The sequence below is a fragment of the Meleagris gallopavo genome, chromosome 2, assembly GCF_000146605.3.
Source record: "Meleagris gallopavo isolate NT-WF06-2002-E0010 breed Aviagen turkey brand Nicholas breeding stock chromosome 2, Turkey_5.1, whole genome shotgun sequence".
Lineage (NCBI taxonomy): Eukaryota > Metazoa > Chordata > Aves > Galliformes > Phasianidae > Meleagris > Meleagris gallopavo.
This window is the reverse complement of record NC_015012.2, coordinates 7864124-7872991: the sequence shown is the minus strand read 5'-3', so window position 1 is coordinate 7872991 and position 8868 is coordinate 7864124. Positions and strand designations below refer to the sequence as shown.

General features: G+C 44.1%; 1 long non-coding RNA gene across 1 annotated transcript in view; it reads left to right on the top strand.

Moving 5' to 3' along the window:
• Positions 1-5164, top strand: part of LOC116216279 — a 13194-nt gene extending 8030 nt beyond the window's left edge. The window contains exon 4 of the long non-coding RNA XR_004158736.1: positions 3429-5164. This is a non-coding gene — a long non-coding RNA (uncharacterized LOC116216279). The remainder of the gene's footprint in view (positions 1-3428) is intronic.
• The last annotated feature ends 3704 nt before the right edge of the window (positions 5165-8868 follow it).

The window sequence follows — 8868 nt, the reverse complement described above, 5'->3', positions numbered from 1 at the left end:
AAAAAAAAAAAAAGTACTACAAGCCGAGCAGCGAAAATCTGGAGAACTCCTTAGCTGGCGCAGAGCTGTGCACATTGCTGCTTCTGCCTTAATTACAAGCAGTTTAAAATCATCTCCTTCCTTCAAAGGAGGATTTTGTTTGGTGTTTGCATTAGTTTTAATCTCACGAACGTGATGCTCTCTTGGAACGTGTCCCTTGTGCTGTAACAGCAAGACATGCTGCTGCTTTTGTCCCTGCCACTTGGGAAAGGTGCAGCTCCTGCTGCTTGTCCCTGCGGCCATGGGGCTGTTGCTATCAATACACCAGCCTTTAAAGGGAAAGAAAACAGAACAAAACCCAACAGCAGCCTTTTTCCCCGCAAAGATTTCCCTTTTATTTGTTGTGTTTAAGCCAGGCTGTGCAAGTGCTTCCTGAAAATGGGTGATTTAAAATGTACTGCACTGCATTGTAGAGGAAAGCTTGTTATTCAGCATACTAATTATTTCTGGCTCCCTGTATTTATGAAATGCCATGTAATAACTAGCTCACCACAGTGCAAATAGCGCAAAATCAGTGCCTTTTATCATTTTGGCACTTTAGTGCATAAATGTATTCTAAAGTCTCTTGGGGGAAGGGGGAGGAGGGGAGTTACCGGGAATTAAATAATGTTTTTATGACTTCTAAAATATGGCATTGAATTTCATAATCTGTAACATTCCATGTACATAGTCCATGTTATGCTTTTTATTAAGTCACAGTGACTTACACTGCAAAGGTCAGCTGCAAAGAGAAGATGCATAAAGGCTGTTTTGTGGAACGGGGGGAGCATCCTTAGGACAAGTTGTAATTTCATACCTACGCCATGCTGGGACACCAGAACTTATCCCCAGCTACTTTTGCTACAGGAAGGATGAAAGCTGGGTTACAAAGCGCTTGCTAACTGAGGCTTTGTGGCCAGCATATATTACTAGAGGATGAGTCTGGGGTTTGTCAAGCCCCAAATGAACGATCCACTACCACCAAAGTAATGGAGAGGTCTGAACATCCACAAATGGTAACTGGGAGCAATTGAAGTATGAATTATGGGCTGCAGCTCCAGGTGAGTTTCTGGGTAGTTCCATGTGGTCTCCAGGAACAACAGGCAGGTGTTTCCTAGAATGTGCAATTCCATAAAATACTGTCCATAAAAGCAGGGGTTATGGGCTTCCTTGTAAGATTGCTTGATACTACAAAGAGTTGTGGATCGTATGCTTTGGTTCTGGGAGAAGTGGCTGCTGACAGTATTATCTAGCATCTTGCTGGTAAGAGGCAGAGTGGTCTTGAAGCACATAAAGCTTCAGAAAACCTTAAATTGACATTGAAAATTAGAGAAAGCCACAGCTGCTAATTGCAGTAGATGCTGGGCAACTGAGCATGTTGGCGGGTTTCCCTCACTGTGTGACAAGGACAAGCCTGGCCCATGGAGCTAGTGTTAGCAGCCTTGGGGAGGCTTAGCAGTGCTTTAGAGCTGCCAGCTCCTTGTGCATGTGCACAGGAAAGGGCCCTGAAGTCCTGGTGGATCCAGCTGGGTCCTGCTTAGTCTGAATTTACAGCTCTTGGCAGACTTGGGTGATGTGCCATTTCCTCACTGCTTTACCTGTTGGCCATAAAAATTGCAAGGAGTGTGATGTATGTTTTGCTGAAACTGAGGAGTTGATTTTCCCTTTCTATGTTGAGATATTGGTTTTTTTCCCGCAATTCAGAAACAGACCCACAGTCTTCAGGCTCTTTAACCATATAACATTCTCCTAAACAAAAGCCTAATGGAAAGTTAAATTTTGTAAATGATGCAGAAGTGAAGTAATGATATTTATCATTCCAAATGTGCAACTACTCTGACTTCCTTTTCAAGTGAAAAGAATTGCATCAACAACTGATACTGAGGGAGGAAGGAGGCTTTCGCTCCCCTCAAGCTTCCATATTGTATTTTTTTCCAGATTATCCTATAAATAAATATAGTCATTAAGATACAGTGCCTCTGGCTATAATATCCAAGGATAAGTATTTGAGATGCAATGAGAGATGCTCAGGGAATTGATAAGTCTTTAAGAGAAAAAAATTCTTGATATCAATTTCCTGATTCAGTACTGAAGTCTTGCTATCAAACGAAAAGTAATGTGATTGTCCATGGCTCTAATAAAATCTCGATTTTTCTACCAAGCTTTCATCTATAAAAATCAAATTTATCCAGCATTAGCCTGCATTTTGAAAGAAATAGGTTTTTCTTGATATGATATTAATCCGTTATGATGCATTAATATGGGAGAACAATAATTTGTTGCATTTTCTTCAAACAGAAATGATCTGCTGGGAGATAGGCATAATAATTGTCTTTGTCCTTCATTGTCACAGGCCATTAGCTAATGAATTTAAGTTGTTCTTGGCTCTTGCTCCAATAAGAAAACTACATTAGAGATCCTGTAGCCTCAATGTTATATAAAACCTTTCTGTGGGTTTTATTTTGGTCTCACTGAGGTGATTCTGCAATGCACTGAGAAATGCATCATGACTTCGCAGCAAACAATGAGGTCAACATTAACTGATGTAGTGGGTCTAGCAAACAGAAGTCCATCTACAGTTAGTAACATTGCCTTGAGCTACAGCCTCTTTGTTTGGTTCCTTCTAACCAAACAATTCTAGGGGGAATGGCTTTAAACTGGGACAAGGGAGGTTTAGGTTAGATATTAGGAGGAAGTTTTTCACCCAGAGGGTGGTGATGCACTGGAACAGGTTGCCCAAGGAGGTTGTGGATGCCCCATCCCTGGAGGCATTCAAGGCCAGGCTGGATGTGGCTCTGAGCAGCCTGGTCTGGTGGTTGGTGACCCTGCACATAGCAGGGGGGTTGAAACCAGATGATCATTGTGGTCTTTTTCAACCCAGGCCGTTCTGTGATTCTAATTTAGCCAGATTTTTCATGCCTGTTTTTGTGTCTGTTTCAGGTTGATCTTTTGGGTGGGAAGATTTGCTTCTTCAACTCTTCTAAGATTGATAGTAGGAAAAATAAGTAACTTCGGCAATGCTTTAAATAAGCAACAGGGGCACATGACTATAAATTGCACCATCCCATCATCTTTGCTGTTTCCCCTCTCAATGAGAAGTCTGACAAAAGAAAATCCTGTGGAGGAAGAAATGCTCTTCACTGTCCTGAAGAAATCCACTCACCTCCTGGCCATGTGTACAATCTATCCCATACAAATGCGCAGCAGAATTTATTTTGCAATCATTCCTTTCCCAACAAAATGATTTTGGTCTGCTGGAAGGCAAGTGCATTTGAAATCACAAAAACTAGAATACAAGTCTTACCCTTCCAATTGATTGTAGCATGTCTTGGCCATTCTCACCACAAAGTGTGTGAGAATGTAAACCCTACATTTCAAGGTAGGTGATCATCAGCATTCTTTTGTTGCAGAGCTGACTAAGAGGTTGTATAAGATAACCTTCGGCAGAGCTGGAAATGGACATGACTTTCGGACCTCTTATCAAACTGCTTCTCTGCACCATGTTGTTTCTGTGCCTGGCTGGCACCACCACTCCCTCTGCAGACCAGAGAACATGGGATGGCCTCTTCCTGCAGCTCCTCCTCTCCCAGCCCTTCTAGGCCCCTTCAGCAAGAGGTGGGTTCTGCCTCTTCCTGGCAGAGGCACAGCCTTGCCAGCTTAGCTTTGGGATGCAAGAGTGCTGTGCTAAAGGCAGGTGCCAGGCAGCAGCCATCATCCATTGCCCTAAACCAGCAGTGCTTAGAGCTTTGCTGACAGAAGCTGATACACTCTACAGGTAAATTCAACATGCATGAAAGGATTCTTGTTCTTCTTCAACATAGAGCATAAAGACAGATTTCAGACAAATTAATCTCTCATAGCTTTCTTTTCAACAGCACTGAGCTGTTATTTTTCTTGGGCTTTGCCAGAGCGTCCAATTTATCTGTTGTTCCCCTAAACAGACAGATTTGCTTATCTGGATGATACAGGATCTTTCATCAGGAAGAAAGAGGCTGAGATGCCCTCACCAGCCTTTTGCTGTTGTTATGTCCTTGCTGAGCTCCAGAGCTCTGGGTAGAGATGGAAGGAAGGTGTACCTGTGGTGACTGTTTTTTTTATTGTAGCTCTATGGTGTTGTAAAAGCATTAATTCCTCCCAGGCATATAATAAGATTCCAAAACTATTCAGAGAAAGAAATCTGAATGTCCCTTCCCAGGCTGTGGAGGAAAAACAGCTGACAAAACAAAAAAACATGCTAGTATGGAACTTCAAGAGTTCAAGTTTTAGGATGTTACTCCTTGTTCTGCTACTACACTCCACTGAGAAGAGCCTGGCCTTGTCCACGTGCCTCCCACCTCCCTTTAGGTATTCATAAACATGAATCAGATCTCAGTCTTCTTTTCCCCAGGCTGAACAGCCTCAGGTCTCTCAGCCATTTCTCATAAAGGAGATGCTCCAGGCCCCGTATCGTCTTTGTGGCCCTCTGCTGCACTCCTGTCTTTTTTGAGCTGGGGAGCCCAGAACTGGACACGGTTCAAAAAAGACAGGTTTTCCCTGCGGTGTTTTCAGCACCAGGACTAATGCCTGCAAATGCCTGTCCATTTGTACGTCCTTGCATAGACCATTAAGTTCATTGTTTCATTTTCATGAACTACAACTTTGCAAATCATAAACCCTCTACAGCACTAAGCCATGTCACTGTTTGCATAGGCTCTAATGTCTTGTTGTATGATGTTTGGGATTCTGGTGTTAAAAATTTCCTTTGTCTAGGAGGAGCTTAGGTTTGCATAATAGTCTTGTCACATCTGCAAGAACTCATAGAATCATTAAGATTGGAAAAAAGCCTCTAAGATCATCATGTGCAACTGTCTTCCTACCACCAATGTTGCCCATTAACCCACGTCTCTCCGTGCCACCTCTCCATGGTTCTTGAGCACCTCCAGGGACAGTGACTCCACCAGCTCCCTGGGCAGCTGTGCCACTGCATCACTGCTCTTTCAGAGAAGAAATGTTTCCTAACACCCAACCTGAACCTTCTCTGGCACCACTTGAAGCCATCAGCTCTATCACTCCTATCTGGCTCTCCTTTCAGAGTTGCAAGAGAGCAATAAGATCTTCCCTTCCCCAGACTGAACAATCCCAGTTCCCTCAGCTGGTCCCCATCACGCTTGTGCTCCAGACCCATCACAGCTCTGTTGCCCTTCTCTGGCCACATTCCATGGCCTTTGATGTCTTTCTTGTAGTGAGGGTCCTAACACTGAACACAGTACTCAAGGTGTGGCCTCACCAGAGCTGAGTACAGGGGGACCATCATGCCCCTGCTGAGGTTCGGATTCTGGTGAGGATTTCCTTGGATGTGTTCTGTGCTGGCCTGTGCCTTGTTAATTCCCCCACTGCAAGGCAGCATACCTCTGTTCCCAACAGGCTGTGTGGATGACTGATGGTGTAGATCCAAAGTTAACTAGGCGTTCTCTTTAAAGGCGACATATGATATTGTATTTGGACAAAGAGGAATTTCCTGCATAATCTTTGGAGACAGCTGTATTACATTTTTATGATTTCTCTGGTATTTATGCAGAGTTATTGAAATACAGTTAAAAGGCTTAAATTCTTTTCCAGTATAGTATTCTGATTGCGTGTCCAACTACTCAGTTTCTAACAATCAGGATCTCAGATTAAAAAAACAAAAAAAGGCATGGGCTCCACAACTGTAACTCCTTGACAGAGTCTCACTTTCTCACTTGTGCTGCCATACACATTTGAAATATTTTTTTGCAAATCCCAGCCACAAGTTGCTTGCTTATCTTGTCTATCGCTTGTCTAAAGGCCTTGTCCCTTTCAGCTGTCTCCACAGAGTGCTGTTGACAGGCTGTGTAGGAAGCAATTAGGTTATGAATAAAGTATATGTTAAAAAAGAAGACTGTGCTCAAAGGTGAAAAGAATTTCAGAGAAGACAAAGAGAAGTTCTTACAATGAGGAAAAAGCAAACAGTTTCAGAAAATCAAGGTCAGCATTCCTGAAGGGCATCTTAAATTAAATCAACAGCTGAATTATTTGGTAAGAAATGTGGTATTTATTTAAAAACAAACAAAAAAAGAAGTCAACAAAGAAACTCTTAACCTTATTAATGCTGCAGGATGTCCTAAACAAGCATAATTTTACTTTGCAATAAGGCAAGGGAGACCACACAGGAAGGTACTGAAGAACTGGAAAAGGTACAGGAGACACTAAGCATGATGAAGGGATCGAAAGCTGCTATTTATGGACAAAGCACAGGCTGCTTTTTTTCTTTTTTTCATTTCCCTTTCTTCCTTTCTTCCTCTCTTTCTCTCTCTCTCTCTTTTTTTTTTAAGGGGGAGACTGAGGCCACAATGAGGGCACAATCCTAAAGGATACCAAAAGCTCGATGACAAAACTCATTAACTTGTTCAGACCGTTTGCAAGCCAGCCAACATAAGACTGACTGGAAATAATACTGGGGAATGTTCCTTGAAGAAATCAGTTCTAACCCAGTCTTTTGCGTGGCAGAAAAAGGCAGTGCTGTCTGCGGTGTGTGGGTCTCCCACCATCAACACCCCATCTTTCGTCTTGGCTCCAAGGGCTGAACTGCTGCAACGTGGCTTCTGCATTCCAGGAATGTGATTCCTGTCCTTGACCTCGTCTGTAGATAAATACATCGTCTCCCTTACTGCTGAGTGGTTTAGGAAGAATTTCAGCTAGATAGAGGTGGGATAAAAGAATTACAAGTGAGGATGTTTTTCGTCCTCCCTTTTAGAAACACTCTTGGCTTTACCTACAGAACCTCGGGCTGGGCAGGAGCGCCCAGCACCTCTGGGGTGGTGCAGTGAAGCCGTTTGTAAAGGCTGTGACATGAAGCTGCCACCCAGGGAACGGGCTTTTGGGGCACTCCTTCTGGCCAGAGCACAGCGGGGTCTCACCACATAGCAGCTGTGGGCTGAAGTCAAGCAGGAGAAACACTACACAGGTCAGCAGATCAGGAGGTGAGTACCAGGCTGGCCTGTTGGCCTCTGTCCATGCCAGTGTTAACAAGTCCAACAGAACACATCCTGTCTCTTTGCTGGTAAGGCAAAATCCAAATTGTGATATTTTTATACTTAGTGCTGCTTCCCCAAGAGCAACACAGAACATGTTGCTTAAGTCTTATACTTTCACTACAGGCTACGATAGTAACAGGACTAATTCTGCCGTGAGGGAGTCACCTTTTCTCAGGTGCCATTTTCAAAGTCAAGCTTTCATTGCACAGAGAAAATGGAGTATTCCACCTTCGCCTCCCCCTAAAAAAGTTTTAACCAGTAGTTAGCAGAGGGAACATTCAAAACATTTTTCCTTCCAATACGGAATGGCTATTGGTGTCATCTGGTGTGAAAAGACAGCTCAGTGGAGTTGTTCTAGCAAAAAAGTAAGAAACAAAGGAAGAAGGGAGGATTAAGAAACTGGTTCCACTGCTGCATACATTTTGTGTAGTGGTGAAATAAAGCAAAGAGCCATCAGGCTCCTATGCTTCAACAGAACCCGGTGAGCATCACGTATTGCAGAACTGAATTTTAAGGCACAGCAAGTCAGCAACACACTGAGGACTGGGATGGTGCTTTGCTCAGATCTGGGGAAGTCTGTGCAAATTCTCCACTACCTCTGTTAAGGTGGGATCAAACTTCTGAAGGGATCCAGAAAGATAAGGAAGTTTAAGATGTAGCAGGTGAAGGCACAGCCCATCGCCCCAAAAAGCTGAATGCTCTTGCAAATTTGATATAATCCAATTAGTCAATTTCCTCAGTGACATTTCTGCAGGCTCATGTACAGAAGGACGGGGAAACAGATTTATAATGATAGCTATTTCTAGCAAAGGTCATTTCTTTCCTGGTGAACAACCTGTCCTTAGTCATTCTGATGAAGAGGTGATGAAGGAGAAGGGAGAGGCTGTATAGCTTTAAAGATTAACAGGGAGTAACATAAGCAGAGCATAGCTAATCTTTCTACGTGGACCAGGAGGCTTGAAATCTTCCAACATAAGGACGAAGTCAGGGAATGAGAATCAAAATTGTGGGGAAAATAACAAACAGGATTTTTGTAGAGTTTGTGAAGGAGGTTGGATATCTGAAGTGTCAGCGGAAGAAAAGGAAAAGGGAACCACAGAGCACAAGCGTGTATTTTTGGATAGCAAGAGCGTCCTTGGTGGGAGCAGCTGCTTGTAAGAACCAGGTCAGGCTGCTCTGGGGACTCCCTGATCACCCCAGCAGCATCCCAGTCTGAGCAGCGCTCAGCAGCCTGCTCTGTGCCATTTTCAGGTGACGGTGAGGAGGGCATGCACAAACACACACAAACACACACCTCCATAGCTTTCTTTAGGCGAGGAAGAGAATGGTTTTGACAGGAATATCGTTTACAGAGATCTCACTGTAGATACGACATATTTTTAATTAATAAAAAGGCATCTACCTATTCATCATAGGGCTATTTTCCTGCTCGCAGCAGGGCAGGCAGCACCGCCGTGCGCTGCGTGCTTCTGCAGCCTGGCGTAACTCGAAGCTGAACCGGACATATTAATAAATAACGAGAGCAGAAACACAAGTCACCGGGCAACCAGCAGCCCTCGCTGGGATGGAGGAAAATAACCTGCAGGCACTGCACGCCTGGCCTCATTTCCCAAATCCTAAGCAGCTGGTCGGCTTTAAAAATAAAAAAAAAAAGGGGTCACGCCTGCGTCTAGCGTGCTGGAATTACTCTGCGTGTACGGAACCGGGCAGGAAATCTTGCACTCGTGCACGAAACCGCTGAGGTGCGAGGAGAGCAGAGCAGCGGCCACGCCTACCTGGAGGGCGCGCCAGACGGGACGGGACGGGACGGCCCGTG